The following is a 20,178-nucleotide window of genomic DNA, read 5'->3' on the forward strand; positions in this document are numbered from 1 at the left end:
ACTGTTCTCATCTTGAGTGTTATTGAGTCTTAGATTATTTGAACTACTGTTCTCATCTTGAGTGTTATTGAGTCTTAGATTATTTGAACTACTGTTCTCATCTTGAGTGTTATTGAGTCTTAGATTATTTGAACTACTGTTCTCATCTTGAGTGTTATTGAGTCTTGGGTTATTTGAACTACTGTTCTCATCTTGAGTGTTATTGAGTCTTGGGTTATTTGAACTACTGTTCTCATCTTGAGTGTTATTGAGTCTTGGGTTATTTGAATTACTGTTCTCATCTTGAGTGTTATTGAGTCTTAGATTATTTGAATTACTGCTCTCATCTTGAGTGTTATTTGTACAACGTTTCTGTCAAAGTAACCTTCGACCTTCCAGCGTATCTTGTTTTCGAGGTTGACAAATACACTTGAAAAAGGTCGGAGGTTACATTGACTGAAGTGTTGTGCAAATAACACTCAACATGAGAACAGTAGTTCGAATAATTTAAATAATATGCGTTTTTTAGGGTCCTATTTTTAGGGTGAGACCTTTTGGGAGAATTAGTTTTAGGGAAATATGTTATTGAAATTGTTATGAAGTCGTTTGCTACATGATTGGATAAAAAAAAAAAAAGCAACAACCAACCACAGGCTACCTTTTAGAAGTTCCTTCCTCCTTTTTCTGACCAATGAGGACAGTTGTTGTTACATTTCACCTTCAACACAACAGAACACATGTGAGGGTTCATACCAGCATCTGCAGCATGGAAAGACAAGGTTCCTACACTACAGGAAAACGAACTCAGTGAGCGAGAAAATTAAGAGCCTGTTAAAAGGACACATCTTTAGAGATAAGTTCCTTCATGTACCAGTTATTTATAAAACATTTTCTTTGATTTTTTTTTTTTTTTTTTTTTTTTTTTACAAAGGAGTCGTCACTTATCAAGACCCGGAGGCCACTTGAAGATAAGGGTTAATGAGTGTACATTAGAAAATATCGTAGTAATCGTTAGTAGTGGAAATTTGGTAAATTGGATTACTTAAGGGGAACGGCTCATCAAGAACTTGTTTACATTGGACTTGAAGACGACCATATTGTAGTTAGCTGGAAAGCAGGAAAACACAACAGAGTTCAACAGGCGTGCAGCTCCAAGAAAGAAGCTCTGTTCATGCTATATTCGTGGAATCTACGTTTAGGTTTAGGTTTCTTCTCTTTTATTTCTTTAAGTACAAATTTTATTACCCTCTCATCTGTGTTCCTTTCTTCTCACTGGCTGCAAAATTGAATTTTCATTAAAAACCAATGTTATTTACGTAACATTTATGCTAATTTCCACTAAAAGCAATATTATCTACTTTATTGCCATTCCACAGTTAGTAACATATTACTGCATTGATGTGTACTTCCATAATCTATTGATCTATTGATCTTTGCTATTATTAACAAGACAAACTTCAGTTACCTCCCCTCTTCATTAAGTTTATGATTTAAGCACACTTGCAATTTAATTCTAAAACTATTTTCATTGATAATAAATTTTCTACTTTATCATTTTTAGTAATCTTTGGATATTTTACTAATTTCGACATGATAATTGAGTAGATACTATTGGTTTTAATTGGCATTCAATATTTAAATTTTCATTATGTTATATTCTATATATTGTAGGCAAGAAAATGCGTATGGTTGCAAAAACAAGAATACGATAACTGAGTAAGTTGAACATATATTTATTTACCACAAATCAGATGAGGTATTGTTCGGATTCTTTCCCGGCATCCGTAATAGTCACAATAAAGTCTTGTCGGGTTGTAAGGGTCGTCTGGAGGTGAGAGCAGTGTTTAGAGATGGCTCGTCTGTTAAGACGTGGTTGTTTCGATGATGCGGGGTATAGGCGTGGCTTGTCTGATCGTAACGTTGTGGAGATGACGCGTGGTACAGTAAATATGGAATAACCACAAACCACACAAATAAATACCGTTCACTTGTGAATAGAGAATCCCGTAGCAGCTGCGATTTTGCGGTCGGCCACGTGCTGCACCTTTCTTTCTTTTTTTCCAGAAGTCAGCTCAGACTGCCCCGCAGATGTTCAAAAATCCCTTTTCTCCGCACTCGAGATGACAACAACTTCCGTTTCTCGCATCAAGGCAAGATCTCATCTTGTAACAATTATAACACCGAAAAAGCGCCACATTTTTCTATAACTTGTAATTTATCTGAAAGGGATAATTCTATTGTGGTGTTTTATCATAGAACGGAAGACAGAGCAAAACCTCTTTACTAGGCTTTACCGAACTAATTTCACGGCCAATAATAAACGTAAGAGCAAATAATAAACGTAAGAGCAAATAATAAACGTAAGAGCAAATAGTAAACGTAAGAGCAAATAGTAAAGAGTAGGTAGCACTCAGCTGTAAACGCAAGAACTGTTAGTAACGAAATGTTGAAGAAGAAAAAAAACTCAGCCCTTTTAAAAAGGAAAAGGAACGTGTGCAAAATCACGTGCCATAGAAACTTTTACTTTAACGGAAATATAACATCTATTTTACTGAAAGATTCATTCAGTTTTCGATACAAGAATTAAGGATGCTGAAGCCAATGCAACTTTGAGGAACTGAAAAATGCCATGCGACTATTCCCCCCCCCACACACACACACTTCCGGCCACTTCTTTTTTAGAAAATAAAAATTATGGTTTAAAAAGAATTGATAATTTTAAAATAAAAAAAAAAGAATGAAAACATTAGAAAAGAAAAGATAGTCGTATCTTTCTTTTCTTACGATTCCTCAAAGTTGTGTTGGTTGTAACCTCCTAAATTGGCATTATATATATTATATATATGAAAAAAAAATGAACGATTTTCTTAGAAAGATGGAGTTATCCCACTCAAATCATTAACGAATTATAGAAAAACGTCAATCACAATAAATTATAAGGAAAACAGGGTGCTTCTATATTATACAAGAAATAAATATTGAATTTCAAGTAAAACAAATGGTACCTATGTAATTGTCAGGTCGCAAATAGTAATATATCCAAAAATTACAGCAAACGACGAGGTAGAAAAATAATTATTAATGTTTTCGATAAAGGCAAATAAATTTTATCCAATTTTGAATTACGTTCATCGCGTGACATTAGCAACAGAACCTAATTATCTCCCCTGTCAATTTATCTGGGTTTTTTTTTGGGGGGGGGGGGTAGTAAGCGTAATATAATGACTTTACTTCCTTTCATAAATTTCTTTTTTAATTAATTTATTTTTATACCTTTCATTTTTCGTAATTTTGGGATATGCTACTATTTGAGACTTGACAATTACGTGGGTAGCATTTGTTTCAATTGAAATTCAACATTTATTTTTGTTTGTATAATATAGAAGTGCCGAAAACAATTTTAACATAATATACAAATGCAAGAGAGCGAGCAAAATGTCATATGGTAAACACAAAGAAATAATGAGTACAAAAACATAAATTCACAACACGCACGCACACACACACACACACACACACACACACACACACACACACACACACACACACACAAGCTTCTGCGCTTGACCTTTACTCCTGATCTTAAATGGAACACGTACATCAAATCTGTTGCCAAGGCCGCTGGAAAAATGGTGGGATCTTTCTATCGATCCGGTAACTATCTCACTGCTGATGCTATTCTCTATCTATATAAGAGCCAGGTACATCCAAGGATGGAATATTGTTGCCACATCTGGGCAGGAGCTGCTAGAAAGGACTTGTCCTGCCTTGATAGAGTTCAAAATAGACTTCGTAGCCTCGTAGGAGATGTCCTTTTCTCTTCCTTGCAACCTCTATCTCACAGAAGAGATGTTGCGAGTTTGTCTCTGATGTATCGTTATTTTCATGGAAGGTGTTCAACTGAGCTTCAATCTATGGTCCTCCCTCGCCAAACTTTCACAAGAAACACTCGTCTAGCTGTACACACAATCAATAATCCCCCCCACTCTTTATCTGTGCCTAAACCTAAACGTAGATTCCATGAACAAAGCTTCTTTCTTAGAACTGCACGCCTGTGGAATTGTCTTCCGTTTTCCTGCTTTCCGGCTGACTACAATATGGTTGTGTTCAAGTCTAACGTAAATAATTTCTTGATGAGCCGTTCTATGTAAGTTACCAAATTTTCATTACTAATGATTACTATATTGTCCAATGTCTACTGTACACTCTTTAACCCTTTTCCTTGAGTGGCCTCTTGGCCTTGATAAGTGGTGACGCCTATGTAAAAAAAAAAACACACACACACACACACACGTATCGAACGTCATATCCTGGTTTATCTGGGATCTGAACAAACTGCTAGCCGAAAATGTAACTTTGATAACTTTTCCCCATTTAAAGATGATATTTGCCCAAAACTGAGTGATTTCCCTTGAACTGGAATTTGAGCTGGCTAGTGATGATAATTGCAATGATCGCTGTCTACAGGTTCGGCTTGAAACAAACATCCACTAGTATCCAAATCTATTCTGATTATGTTGTTTAGGCTCCTTTTTACTTTACGGTGGTAAGTTAGGGTTATTGAAACTTACTTTTAGATTTTTTTCCCCAAAAATTGATTTTACCATTTTTTTTTTCAACAGTTGTTTTTTTTCTTTGTAAATGCTTACTTTAACTACAACAGAACACCGACTAATAAAATTTGGTTTATTATGGGTATTCAAGGTCGCTGACAACGAATTTGATAATAAAACCCGTCGCAAATGTACTGTTTGCATAGTATTAACCCCTGGACCCTTGGACTATTTTGCACCATTTCACCATCTTCGTTAATGCTACGTGCTAACGCACGGTGGTGTTTTCTTACATGATGCGTTCACGCACGCACGTACATAGTAAAGTGACTTGCCACATCGCGGAGGAATTATTAGTGGACATTTGAAATAACAAGAAAGTTTTCCAAAAAATAATGTGGCTCCGTTTTATTTTTTTTGTGTGTGTTGTTATGTAGTTTTTAATGCTTTTTAATTGATCTAAAGAATTAAGTTTTCCCAAGCGGTTTACAAAAACATATGTTTTTTGTTCTTTTTTTGGAGGGGCGGTTATTCAATTATAGAACTTGAATAGTTTTTTAACAGGTGCTTCTGCAGTTTAAGTAATCGTTTTTCCATAAGTAACACGCTGACCGAGCACAAGAACTGTTTGATATTTCACAAAAATTCTGTTTACAGTTGTGGAGGTTGGGGGTGGGGGCGTCACAGCACCCTCGAAAATAATCGATTTAAAAATATAATAGTATCCACTGTCTTCTTTGTCAATTTCAACAATGACATCTACTTAACTGACATGTCAGAAGTACTTAAATATTACCGCATTTTTTTTTATTTTTATTTAATTATTTATGGACTATTATCTTTATCTTCGAGTTGTTGTTTCATAAGATTTCAGACAATTATTCCTCTGGCCTTCGTCAGGTGGTTAACCACGATGGGACAGAAATGTTGAATCTTTATTGTAAAAAATGTCACCATATTTCTTTTAGAAGACGTGACGTAATAGCAAGGGAAGTAACTCGGTTATTCTAAAAACAAGGTGTAGCGAATTGTTATTTCACAAACAGATCTACGGTAAAAGGGAAATAACTCAATTGAAATTATTAATAACAAGGTGTAGCGAATTGTTATTTCACAAACAGATCTACAGTAAAAGGGAAATAACTCAATTGAAATTATTAATAACAAGTTGTAGCGAATTGTTATTTCACAAACAGATCTACAGTAAAAGGGAAATAACTCAATTGAAATTATTAATAACAAGGTGTAGCGAATTGTTATTTCACAAACAGATCTACAGTAAAAGGGAAATAACTCAATTGAAATTATTAATAACAAGGTGTAGCGAATTGTTATTTCACAAACAGATCTACAGTAAAAGGGAAATAATTCAATTGAAATTATTTCAATTTTTAAAATAGATGCTAGATCTAAGAGACCACCATTTCGCCCACGCAAACAGTTGGTGGAATGTTCACTGCATGCTCTGTTCCAAAGTCATGCGAATTCTACGGGAACTAATTTTTGTCTTCTCGTGTATGGGTATAGTGAACAGGCTAGGAACATTGCAATTTCAATTATAAATACAGTATATGAGAAAAGTCAAATCAGTTTAGTGAGAAATGTCTGTCCTCCTAACTCCATCGCGAGATGTAAAAATTATTTACCAGGAAATATCCATGCTGAGATGATTCGTAATAAGGGATTTTTATTTATGCAAGAAGAAATGAATGACTTTCTCTAAATTTTTCTCTTTTATCCACACATATGGATTTATACATAGCTGTCTACATAAAAATATTTCTCAGCCTGATTTAATAAGAACATATCATGGATTTTAATTCCATATTGATGTTACATAATTATGGACAAGATCTCATTTCGATTTATTAAACTTTCTTTTAACACATTCTTAATGGTGTAACCCTGGTCCTATCGAAAACACAGCAGCAGTAGTAACAGCATCCAGCACAAAGATTAAGTTGTTTTCCTTGGACATTTTTCATTGAAAAAAAGAGACTTTTATCCTTCGATATTGTAATCATATTATTAATGAGTATCACCTTTCTTAATTTTGAAATGGATTACCGGGCAAGAGAGAGTCAATACTCCACACCACTTATAAAAAATCTACTATGTTAAATAAAACCATTTTTTTTGAATATATATAAATGCTGTGTTCGAATTGATTGCTTTTCGTTGGTGTTGTTCTTGAGTGTTGCATTTTATTTTATTTTTTAAATAAATAAGTCTGTGATATTAAATGAATATTTAAATGTCATCAATAATATTCTCCTTTATAGTTTAGCTTTTGGAATGGGGGAGGGGGGGTGACACTGCCAAATAAAATTTCGTCTCATATATTTAGCAAAAACTGCCTTTAAAATATAAATTAATTTATAAATGAATGAGCACCGAAAGTTTCATGAAAATCTGACCATTAGTTGACTTTTTGTTAGATTTTTTTTAAACATGGGTATGCTTCCACTTTCAAAATGATCGCGACATAGGAATGTTATTTTAAGGCATCGATAATGTGAACACGATTTTAAGTCTTGCCTTTTCATTATTTTTGTATGCTGTAGAAATTTAAAAAAAATAAATATTCCCAGTTCATTTGATGTTTCCTCTTTTAAATGATACAAAAGGTATGATGATAATATCAAATTAGATTACAGTTACATCGTGTTACATATGGGAGGGGTAAATCTATCGTGTGTGTTGGAGGTCCCTAGTTTAACTGAAATAATAACATTATTATTTACAAAGCTATTCGGCGCTTCTACACTATTTGGACGAAATTTCAGAAATCGTAATACTGAATTTCGCATAAAAACAATGATATCTACATATTCGTCATATTTTAAAGATGATTACATCCAAACATTACAGAAATCGATCAGGTAGAAAATTATTTATTAAAGAAAAAAAATAGAATTTGATGAAAACAATCGCAAGACACAGGAGAGTTTAAAAGGGAAGTAATTTTGCGTTTTTATTTAAACAAAATGGCATAAATTTTTCACCTGCTAACATGATTAAAGTTGTTCTGTTTAATAATTCAGTAATATTCAGGTAATTTCGATTGCATAATTTTGGCACTACCATTGTAACCTATTAGAATTGACAAAAAAATCAGTTGAAACCATTGTTTTTTTTTATAATAAAACTCCATTTATCGACTACAAAATTTCGTTGCGATTCTGTAGAAGCGCCAGCCATTCTTAACATGGGGAGGGCTTTTTAACTGTTATTCTCCTATCTCACTAACAATTTAATAAAGAAATTATACTGCAATAAAATTAATAAACGAAAGATATCGTAAAAAAAATAAATAATAATAATGAATAAAAGATAGCGTTTGCTAATTGTCGGCTGCTACAGTTTTAGCGACTAAGCGTTTGAGCACCTTCCGGCGGTTTATGTAACTGCCCAGAATACACCGATGAATCGTGATATGTAGGTATGGGCAAAAATGGGCGGAAAAAGATAGGGGCACTTAGTTTTGAAAGCCAATTTATCATAATTTTTTGTAGGTTTCCGACTACTTTTTGATTGTATTTGAAAGATTAGAGACTAAAGTTAATTTCCTAAAGGTAAAAAATATTTGTACACGTGAAAACAAAAAGTTATGAAAAATGTTTTCAACCAATTTAGCTAAATTTTGAAGTTAAATAAATTAATTGTAAAAATCCTTTAAAAGATAAATATTATTTTTCTGGGTCTATTTCAGTGATAATTAGTAAAGTCCTAAGATATTGAATTAAATAATAATAATAATAATAATAATAATAATAATAATAATAATAATAAAAACACCTTGTTTATACAAAATATAGCTTAATTAGCCCTCAAAAAGCAAGTAATTATGCCGTTCGCCAAAACGCAATCGATAAAGGTTTGTAAACACGATTATACGGAAGCCCAAAATTTCAGCCAATCAAAACGCTGTTTCAAAATGAAGTCATGAGAGTAAAAGGAGTTAGGGGTATCAAATTTCTTCTTTTTTTTTTTATTCCAAACGTGCATCCGTACATTCCTATTCTGAACGTTTGTATCAATTTTTATCATCTTATAATTTAATTAGTTTTTATGTTCCTGTTTTTAAATTATTTTTTTTTTAATTATTGGCCAGTATTATATAAAAATTATGTTATGCCGAAAGTTTCACATTCTTGCGAGCAAGGAAATTATTAAAATCTTGCATATAAAAATTATGCGAAATCTGTAATTGAAAAAAAAAAGTAGGAATATTTTTACTGTATTATAATTTTGTGTGTGTGTGTGTGTGTGTGTGTGTGTGTGCGCGCGTGTGTGTGAAAATATTAAATAAACAATGCTTAATTCAATGGTAATATCGGTAGTTCGAGAAATTCATTTTTCTTCGAATTATATTGAATTCATTAATACGGACTTTAGGGGGTTTTTTTTCCGTAATATATTGTTGTTATAATTTACGATGCTTTCTTTTCATAAAAAAAGCAAAAATAAATTCTTGCATTTTTTTTTACTGCAGAAAACCATAACTTTAATAAAGTTATTTTTTGTTTAAACAAAATAATACATTTCCACTAAGATTTAAATAAAAATAATGGGTCATTATATTCCGTGATCATTATTTTATAAATATTGAAAATTTCATTAAAATTGGTTAATTTCCTGATTTTTGGTGAATTTTTAAGTAAAGGAAGGGGTCAAAATGTTTATAGATTTTGAGCACCGGCATTCATTTTGCACGTACCTAGTGATCTATTCCTTATGTTAAAAATGGCTGCCATTGATGCACGCGCAAGCGCGGACATATTTGTGACGGAAAATTTAAACGCGATATTCATCATCACCATTTGCGAAAAACCTATAAAAGTCATCATTTTAAAGGAAAATATAAAAAAATTACCCCTAAAGAGTAAAGGTAATCTGGAAGAAAGAGAGAGCCTGTTTCCTCCGTTTGACTATAGGTGGCGTTACTGTCTGTCCACCCAGTTACGGAAGCACAAAATGTATATAATGGCACCCTTGAAATAAAAATAAATGTTTTTGTTATATTTTAATTTTAAACATGATTTTTTTGTTTTGCTTTTTAGCAAACATATTTATGTTTTGTTATTTTTTTTTCAAACATATTTACGTTTTTTTTTTTGTTTTTTGCAAACATATTTAAGTTTTATTTTTCCAAACATTACGTTTTGTTGTTTGTTTATTTTCAAATATTTACATTTTTTTTTTTTTTTTTTTTTTTTTTTTTTGCTTTTACGTTTCTAAGATAACATCCTTTAAGGAATACTCAAGAAAAGACATGTCACTTAGAGGTAAAATGTTATCAACAATTGCATCCATTATGTGGTTTGGCAAGGGTTAATTGGTGGCGAAGATCGTAATAGATTGCGCATGTTTACAAAATAAAAAAAAAATTTTTTTAACTATATTTGAAAAAAAAATAACAAAAACAAAAAAATATGTTTTCAAAAAAAGTAAAAACGTAAATGGGTTTGGAAAAAAAAAGAAAAAGAAACGTAAATGTTTCAAAAAAAAAAATCGTAAATGTTTGAAAATAAACAAGCAACAAAACGTAAATATATTTGAAAAAAAAAAATAGAACTTAAATATGTTTGCAAAACCAAAAAAAAAAAATCGTAAATGTTTGAAAATAAACAAGCAACAAAACGTAAATATATTTGAAAAAAAAATAGAACTTAAATATGTTTGCAAAACAAAAAAAAAAAAAAACTAAATATGTTTGAAAAAGAAATAAAACTTAAATATGTTTGCAAAAAAGCAAAACAAAAAAAAACATGTTTAAAATTAAAATATGACAAAAACATTTATTTTTATTTCAAGGGTGCCATTATATACATTTAGTGCTTCCATAACTGAGTGAAAATATAGGTGTGTCAGAAATTTCGTGAAAAATATTAAATAATTCCACCCCGTCTTTCTAAGCTTATAACTCCTCGAAAAATGTAGTTCAAGTCCTAATTTTTTTTTTTTCAATTAAAGGAGCAAGGACCAAGGTTTCATTTAAACAAAAAAAACAAGAAAAAACAAAAATAACGTGTTTTCTTTTTAAAAAAGGTTTTAAACTTCGGACTTTACAGGTAAATTTCTAAAAAAAACACTTCTTTTTTTCTGTTTTAAATTTGAATATATTATTTATAGATCTTTTATCTTCAATTTGTGATATATAAAACTTTGGTGAGTAAATTAATTATTTACTTTTTAATAGACATTTCAAAATTGGGTGGGGGCGTGAATTAATTCGACCCTGTCTTTCCAAGCTTATAACTACCCGAAAAATGTACTTCAAGCCATAATTTTTTTTTCAATTAAAGGAACAAGGACCAAGGTTTCATTAAAAAAAAAAAAAAAAGAAAAAACAAACAACGTGGTTAAAAAAAGAAGGGTTTTAAACTTCGAACTTTAAAGGTAAATTTCTAAAAAACACTACTTTTTTTGTTTTAAATTTGAATATATTATTTATTGACCTTTTCTCTTCAATTTGTGATATATAAAACTTTCGTGAGTAAATTAATTATTTACTTTTTAATAGACAATTGAAATGGGGGGGGCGTGAATTAAAAAAAAAACGTTTGTCTAAAATATTATATTCGGTTTATTGGAAAGAGCATAAAATTTCACATTGACCCTGAAAATATCGTAAAAATAGAATCAATAGAAAAATTTGGATAGATTTTTAAAGTTTAAAAATTGAAAAATATTGAGTTCGTAAAATTCATTAGTTTAAAAAAAAATATTTCTATTACTTTTAAAACAACTTTAATAGTTTATTTTGGAAGTATAACTCATAAAGAAAATAAACAACCCACTTTTAAAAGAGAAATTACGAGTTTTTTTAATATTTTATTCGCAGTTTCATGTTAGGAGTGTCAAAAATTCCTACAAAAATTCTGATACACCTCGTGGACAGACAGTAACGCCACCTATAGTTAAACGGAGGAAACTCTCTTTCTCCCATATAACCAAAGTGAATTCTTTTTTTTTTTTTTTTTTTTTTTTGTTAATAAAAATTGTTTTGTTTTTTTTAATTCCTCCGTTTTCTTTCAAAAAAAAAAATTACTTTTGTTGATTTTTAATTTTTCGATTATTTTCGATTTCGGTGGCGCATGCGCAATTGGAAAAGGAAAGATTAAAACAGGACGAAATGAAAATTTTCATTCCATTTTTTAGACAACACCGAAACAGAGCTCTTTCGCCAAACTTGACCCTATTTTTTAAATAAATAAATAAATAAATAAATATAATTTGGGTTTGTATTACTGTAAACATAGATTCGAAAAAGTTGTCCAAAAACAAATATATAACAAATAAATGTTATCAAAGGCAAGATAAGTTACTTTTTACCTAACTGGATATGTTTTCAGAGTTTTTATTTAATGTAACATATTTATTCAGCTCGAAAAACATACTGTGTTTATCGATGTATTGGAAAATTCATAATGGCGCCCGACTCTGTCTTTAACACGGTACGTTTGGGAAAAGGTGCTATAAATATAAAACTAGACAAAATACTGTTAAAAACTCGCTCAATATATATTACTGTGACATAGGTTGACATATATTCGGAGGGCTTTTAATAGAATTGTGTCTAGTTTATTATTTATAACACATTTTCCAGAACTTACCGCGTTAAAGAGAGAGTCGGGCGCCATTTTGAATTTTTCAATACATCGGTAAACAATGTATGTTTTTCGAGCTGAATAAACATGTTACATTGAATAAAAACACGAAAATGTATCCAGTTTGGTAGAAAAGTCACTTATCCTGCCTTTGATAACATTTATTTGTTATATATTTGTTTTTTGACAACTTTTTCGAATCTATGTGTACAGTAATACAAACCCTATAATTTATATATATATATTTCATTAGTTTATAATAATTTTTATCTCCAAATTCCGTGTTTATTATTACTATTTTTTTTTACTTTCGATTTTATGCTGACCGATCTGTTTAATGATAAATGCACTGAAAAATTCCCTTCTGGTGCCTGTTTACCAGTTAAAAAAATATATTCTGTTATTATGAAAACACTTCGTTTGTTCGTTTGTTCAAGGCACGCGTCATGAAGTAGAACAGTCAGCAGAAAGCGGAAGTCTAAACAACATGCTGAACTTGGGGATAATCTATTAATTAGTATATTTATTTATCGTATATGTATTATTAATTAGAAAATAATTATATATAGATATATATATATTATTAATTAATATATATTTATATATATATCAATAATTAGTATTGTATTAATTTTAAGGAAGGTAATCAAATGTTGCTATGGCCGTTATTACGTTTAACCAATGAGAACGCAGCGCCGATTACGAATGGACCAATCAAATTCAACGTGCGAAACTTAAAATTGTAATCATTTTTAATCGAGTAGTGAACTTATCGTTAATACAGGGTGAGTTTTATTTATTTATTTTGTTTATATAACCAATTTTAATTAAAGCAGTCATTTTATTTTAAAGTATATATTATGAATAAACAATGGAGAATTTATGTGAAGAAAAATTTTTTTTATATAGTTTTAGTGTTTGCTTTTTTTACGTAACTTCCTTAAACATTTGTAAAATAGGTCTGGTTCGTGTGACTTTTGTTTATTTTATTTATTTTTGTTTTTATTTATCTATTATTATTATTATTATTTTCATAGATTAAATTGTCATGTTTACCTAATTATTATTTTTATTTTCAATAGTTAGGTTTAATAGAAAGTAAAAATCGGTTCAGAAGTGAGAAAAACAAAACTGTTCGAAATTGATGTGTTTATGTTTTCAGGTTCCGAAAATTCTCTTTTCAAAAGACGTCATTCTATACGATTATTTCTAGTTTCAAATTGCATTAATTGCACCTTTTAATTTAGTTTCGATTCATTTTTTATTTTATTTATTTATTTTGGTACTAGTGCACTTATGATCCATGCTGAAATAATTACGTTATTATTTAAAAAGCCATTCTTAACATGGTGATGGGGACTGATGGGAGGGTGACTTTTGTACCTATTCTGTACTTTAACCTTAAAAAAAAAACATTCATAAAATTTTAATTAAACTTGGAAATACGATTTTAAAAAATAGCGCGGATCAGTAAGTGCACTCCACCTTTATTTTATTTTTATTTTTTTTAGAACATGTTTTACTAACAGAAAGGTGCTAGTGCAGTACTGCAGTGGTGCTGGTGCAGTGCACAGTAGTGAGTGCACTTATTGATCCGCACTATTTTTTAAATAGTATTTTCAAAGTTTTATTAGTTTTATATCTGCTTTTATTAAATTGTAAAGTTAAAGTACAGAATAGGTACAAATCACCCTCCCCTCCCCATGTTAAGAATGGCTTTCGGTACTTGTACAGTTTAATCAAGACATTAAAAAAATATTGAAAAAGTTTAAATTGTACGTATCCGTTATGGAATGAAGTTCTCCGAAAAAACAAAAAATCACTTAATTTCATCAAGTAGTTTTTTTGTTTTTGTTTCTACAGCGAAAAAACAATGATACTTTTACAGTTTAATCAAGACATTAAAAAATGAAAATATCGAGAGAAAAAAAGGTTATATTGTACGTATCCGTTATGGAACGAAATTCTCCGAAATTTGATCAAGTAGTTTTATTTATTTATTTATTTTTTTGTTATGATACCGAGCAAAAGGTTCGATCTTTTAGGAAGAAAAAGTAGTATTAAAGATGGGGAGGAAGTGGGGGCGCTTTACATGGAGTTATCTGCCTGTGGCGTGTTAAAAATTCCATAATGGCTGACTTCAACACGCTCTCATAAAAACGTGTTTTTCACTGTAAGCAAAAAAAAAAAAAAAACTACTCGATCAAATTAACTGAAATTTTTATTCGAAGATCTTCAGTCCAAAACGGATACGTACAATATAACCTTTTTCGATATTTTCGTTGTTTTTCAATGCCTTGATTAAACTGTACAAGTACCGAAAAAAACAAAAAGTTTCTACCGTAACGTGAGAACAGGAAGAAAAAAATCCTCCAAAATTTCGATAATGGCTTTAAAATAAAAAATAAAAACTTTTAGAACCCTATATAGTGAATGTCACGGTAACATTTATTGGGTGGGTTTCTTATTGTTTTATTTTTAAGTCATTATCGAATTTTCAAATGGTTAGATTTCAAGTCGCGACCATTTTTTCTTTTCAACTAACTATCGACACTTTGTTTTTCGGACTGAATAAATGTTTTAAAGTAAGTAAAAAATAAATAAACAAATAAAATTTTATCCAGCTAGGTAGAAGAGTTAGGTACTGGTCGCGATTAGAGTTCCCTGCCGAACACCCTTCTCCCTACGCATGAGAAAAGGACATGTTTTAGTTGCCATAGTAACTAAACGATTATGAATTTTTATCGACTTTGTTTTACTGTTTATGAATATTGAAATAAAAGACATTACTACACATTTATTAATAATATCTCACTTTTAATCACTTTTATCGACTTTTTTTTTTTACTGTTTATGTGTCACTTTTATCGACTTTTTCTTTTCTTTTTTAATAGCATTTTCTTAAAATGAATATTAAAATAATTTCCCAACTTTTTTCATTTCTATGTGTTTTTAGTTTTGTGTGTTGAATGAAACTTTTTTTTTTTTTTTTTCATTACAATAGTTATCGACCCCGGTTCTTTGGCTGACAAACGACATCTGTCGACGGTTCTTGAAACTAAATTACACGCATTCGCTTCATGTTACTGACATGCAGAAGTGCCAATGGTGCCATGGGTGTTATTGTAAATTAACACTCTTAGCTAATTCCGTAAAATGAGATTCTACTTTTTTAGGCGAATTTGCACCCTCCCCATGTTAAGAATGGCTTTTAATTAAGCTTAGAAATACGATTTAAAATATAGCGCGGATCATAAGTGCACTACTCTAGCACCCATTTTTTTATTAATAAATGTTCAGTAATTATTTTTCTTTTAATATTCATAAGCAGTAAAAACGTCATTTTAAAAAGAAAATGCTATTTAAAAAAGAAAAGAAAAAGTCGATAAAAGTGACACATAAACAGTATAACAGTAAAAAAAAAAAAAAAAAAAGTCGATAAAAGTGATTAAAAACAAAGGCGATAAATTATGCAAATTCGCCTAAAAAAGTAGAATCTCATTTTACGGAATTAGCTAAGAGTGTTAATTTACAATAACACCTATGGCACCATTGGCACTTCTGCATGTCAGTAACATGAAGCGAATGCGTGTAATTTAGTTTCAAGAACCGCCGACAGATGTTGTTTGTCAGCCAAAGAACCGGGGTCGATAACTATTGTTGTAATGAAAAAAAAAAGTTTCATTCAACACACAAAATTAAAAACACATAGAAATGAAAAAAGTTGGGAAGTTATTTTAATATTCATTTTAAGAAAATGCTATTAAAAAAGTCGATAAAAGTGATTAAAAGTGAAATATTATTAATAAATGTGTATAATGTCTTTTATTTCAATATTCATAAACAGTAAAAGAAAGACAATAAAAACTCATTATCGTTTAGTTACTATGGCAACTAAAACATGTCCTTTGCTCATGCGTAGGGAGAAGTCAGTGTTTTTTTTTTTTTTAGGGTGTTCGGCAGGGAACTCTAATCGCGACCAGTACCGTAACTTATCTTGCCATTGATAACATTTATTTGTTATACATATTTTTTGTCCTATTTTTCGTACAAAAGTGTATTGTAAAATAATCCTGAAAGATAAAAATATAAGTATAAAAATTGGCTATATATGAAAGTCAGGGTTGTATTCTGTGTAGAAGCGTTGTTTGAATTTCAAAATAAAATGCGTTTATAAGCCAAATTACAACGCAATATTATGAGAATAAACAATAAATTGGTTATATATATATAAGTTATTAAAAATTATATATGTAAGTCATTAAAAAAATGTCAGTCCGTAATTTTTTGATTGGTACGCCATGTGAGAAGGCAGTTTGCTAGGTGAAGCAAGCCGGCGTTCATGCTGCAGCGCACGCGCAAGCTTCAAAATGGCGGAAAGTTATTTGTGGGTTCGGGGGTTAATACCATGCAAACGGTAAATTTGCCCCAAGTTTGACTATCAGATATATATATATATATATATATAAAATAAAAATTACAATTAAATTTACCACAATGATCCAAGATGGTAAAATTAAAGTATATTATAAATATTAAAGAATTAATATTTATAAAGTTATCTCAGCCAGATGTAAAAGCTTGATAAAACCAAATAGGGAATAGAGCTTATAATAGGAGCAAACAAATAAATAAGTTTTATATATATATATATATATATATATATATATATATATACTAGCAGTTCAGCCCGGCTTTGCTCCGGCCCTATGTATGTTCTTAACTTTAAAATATACTTAATTATGATAATGAATATGAAATTTGCATAAAATCATTATAGAACTAATTCTCTATTGATTATAAGATGATTTTTTTTTTTTTTTTTATACTTGGGAGCCACTATTTATCAAGGTCCGAAAGCCCTATCGAGGATGAGGGTTAATGAATGTAAAGTGTTAGCGAAGTAATCATTGTGTCAATTGGGCAGATTTAATCATTTATGAGGACGGCTTAAACAAGAACTTGTTTACATTGGATTTGAAGGCTACCATGTATTTAACCGAGAAGTAAGCCAGTGGAGCAGTGTTCCACAGGCAAGCAGTTTCTTCTAAATGGTGAAGTGGGACTGTGCACTTATTTTCTCATATGTTTTCACCCATGAGCGATCAATAAAATAACTACAATAAAAGTTTTTATACATATGTGCATGGGTATTAATACATGCTCTTTTCATTTTCTGCATTATCACTTCTTTTCGTCATCGCTATTTCATGAGTGGCCATGGTCATCTTGTCTAGAGATTGGTGATTGGCTGTTTAACTAAGATGAATAACAATTTTCATGCAGGAAAGACACAAGGAGACGATCGCTGAATTTGCTTCAAGGTTTTATTGAAGAGAACTTGGGAAAGAGAGACTAATAACTAATACTTTACTTAAACTTGCTTTTCATCGAACTTAAGCAGTGAGTGACGGGCAGACATCGGTAAGATTTGCCTTAGACTATCTCTACATTATTTTATGTGTCCCGTTCGCATGCTTCCAATGGAGAAACTGATTATAAAAACTTTGTTTCTCTCACTCAAAAAATGTTATGTCATATCGTGATTGTTCGACTTTGTTTTGTCTAGGGAGTTTGACCTTTTGCCCCTGTCTTGTCACCCATCTTTCATTCAACCTTGGGTCATCTTGACATCCACTAAAGGTGACCCTTATCGAAGTTTACACTAGATAACTTAATCGCTACTTAATGGTGTAAGGTCCCAAATATGTAACATATAACTCAACTGCTCAACTCTGACTCTTATTCTGACGCCTGAAATTTTAAACATGTTCAGCTCAGACTCCTCGACTTTTTGCTTGATTTGTAAAAGGTGTTAAGAGGATGAGAAGCTTGTTGAAGATCGCTATTTTGTAGTTGTGTCACGGCATCAGCATTAATCTGAGTTGCCTTCCTTCAGATATAGAAAAAAATGGATACTAGAGTTCCAGTTATAAAGACAGACTTATTTAATGTTTCTGAATATTTTAGATAAGAATTAATATTTTATATTGTTTGGGTTATTTTGACTCTTGTTCTGAGCGTTTTTCATAGAACATTTTGGTTGTAACTTCCAACCTTTTTCAGGTGTATTTTGTCGAACTCAGGCTTGAGAATCTTTGTCAAACTCGGTCTACAAGGAACCGTAGTCCAGTGGATATAGTATTTGGTAAAATTCAGTTCTAAGTGACACTCTTCTGAAGGTTGGAGGTTCAATCGTCAGTGTGGGCAACACTCAAAATACAGTTGCAAATTACTTAGGGTTTGTACCCAAGCAATGGCTGATGGCATGAGAGTATGCTAGTTCCATGGACTAAATAAAGGGTTTTATTCGAAATTCCATGAAGATTCTCAAGTTTGATAAAAAAAAATTCCAGAGTTTGACTAGATGGACCTGAAGAATGACTGAAACATTGTGAAAATAGCACTCGAGATGTGAACAGTAATCCAAATAATCCAAAACGTTTATTAATCTTAACTTTTATTCAACAGTTTCATCAACACATGATTTGGAAAGGGTTAAACAGACACAAATATAAGACAGGTTGGTCCGAGCAGCTTGTACATACTATAGAAATAAGATTGAGTCCAGGTTTCTGGTCTTGCATATTATCCAAGTCCTGGCAATAGGCAAGCCAGGGAATCTGTTGCTGTATCGACTAAAACTCTTTATATTTGGGTGTCACATGGTTTGGGTGGAAATGGGGAAAGGGCATGCATACACGAAGTGTTCCAAAGTATCACTACACAAGTGATAACATGTCAGTGGTATCTCACCAAATTACATACCTATCACTACGTAAGTGATTACAAGAAAGTGCAAAAGATAGTAGGAAGTGAATCTTGGGTTTATTTTTGGCAGTCTCTCAACTCTCGCTTCTCTTATTTTGTCTTTTAGTCCTCCTCAGACTCCACGAGCGATGAATCTGATAAAAGAGGAAGAGTTGATGTTTTTGACTTTGAAGTAATTTTTTTTATATTTCCTTATATCAGGTTGCTTCATGCCTTGTCCGGAGTGATTTCAATATATATATATATATATATATGGTAGTTATTTTTGTGTATATCCGTTAGAAGCGTTGAGTGAAATTTGAAGAATAAAACATGTATAAATACATTTGAAGCCAAAACTGCAACGCGAAATTTTTTTATAAAATAAACAGGTGTTTATTTTTAAAGAAATATATTTCGGAGTAAGACTCCTTTATAATTTTTTTTTCTCTTCTTCCTCGACATGATGCAGTGGAAGATAGTTCAATGAAGAGTGCACGTGATGTTTTTTACTGCGGAGTTTTTATGAAGCCGGATAGGTGACGCGTGGTTGAGCATTTTGAAAATTTGGTTAGTTATTTTTGTGTATATCCGTTAGAAGCATTACCCAGATTTTCAAAATGCGTGACCACGCGTCACCTATCCGGCTTCATAAAACCCCGCAGTTAACAACATCACGTGGACTCTTCATCGAACTATCTTCCACTACATCATGTCGAGGAAGAAGAGAAAAAAAAAATTATAAAGGAGTCTTACTCCGAAATATATTTCTTTAAAAATAAACACCTGTTTATTTTATAAAAAAATTTCGCGTTGCAGTTTTGGCTTCAAATGTATTTATACATGTTTTATTCTTCATATATATATTAGTGATAGGACGATTCCAATATTTTTACCGATTTCGATACAATTACTGATTCCGTGATAAATTTCCGATTCTGACACAATTACTGATTCCGATTCTTTATAAATTTCTAATTATTTAACTGTAAGATTGTTATTTTTCCTCGATTTTAGTAAAAAAAAAAAATATGTTAAATATGCAGATATTTTCCTAAACGTCAAAATACACTTGTGGGGGATGATCTATCGATTTTAGCTTTACTGGTATTTTAAAATCAATAAATATTTATTTTATCATTATTAATAGCAATGGAAGATTTGGGTTTAAACAAAATCAAAAAAAAAAAAAAAAAAAAAAAAGACAAAAGAATTGTTTTGACATGGGAAAATAGGCATCAATTTTTCCGATTCCCAATTCCGATTAATCGTCCCAAAACTAA

General features: G+C 30.9%; 1 protein-coding gene across 3 annotated transcripts in view; it reads left to right on the forward strand.

The window, feature by feature from the left end:
• Window positions 1-12,856: 12,856 nt before the first annotated feature.
• LOC145261197 (uncharacterized) overlaps window positions 12,857-20,178 on the forward strand; it is a 133,486-nt gene continuing 126,164 nt past the window's right edge. For 2 of the 3 annotated variants that reach the window (XR_013864420.1, XM_080119522.1), the window contains exon 1: window positions 12,857-12,930. The gene's annotated coding sequence lies outside the window, so the exon portion shown is untranslated. The remainder of the gene's footprint in view (window positions 12,931-20,178) is intronic. The other variant, XM_080119520.1, reaches the window with a different exon arrangement.

The sequence above is a fragment of the Euprymna scolopes genome, chromosome 37 (assembly GCF_053919585.1).
Source record: "Euprymna scolopes isolate OS-2025 chromosome 37, ASM5391958v1, whole genome shotgun sequence".
NCBI lineage: Eukaryota > Metazoa > Mollusca > Cephalopoda > Sepiida > Sepiolidae > Euprymna > Euprymna scolopes.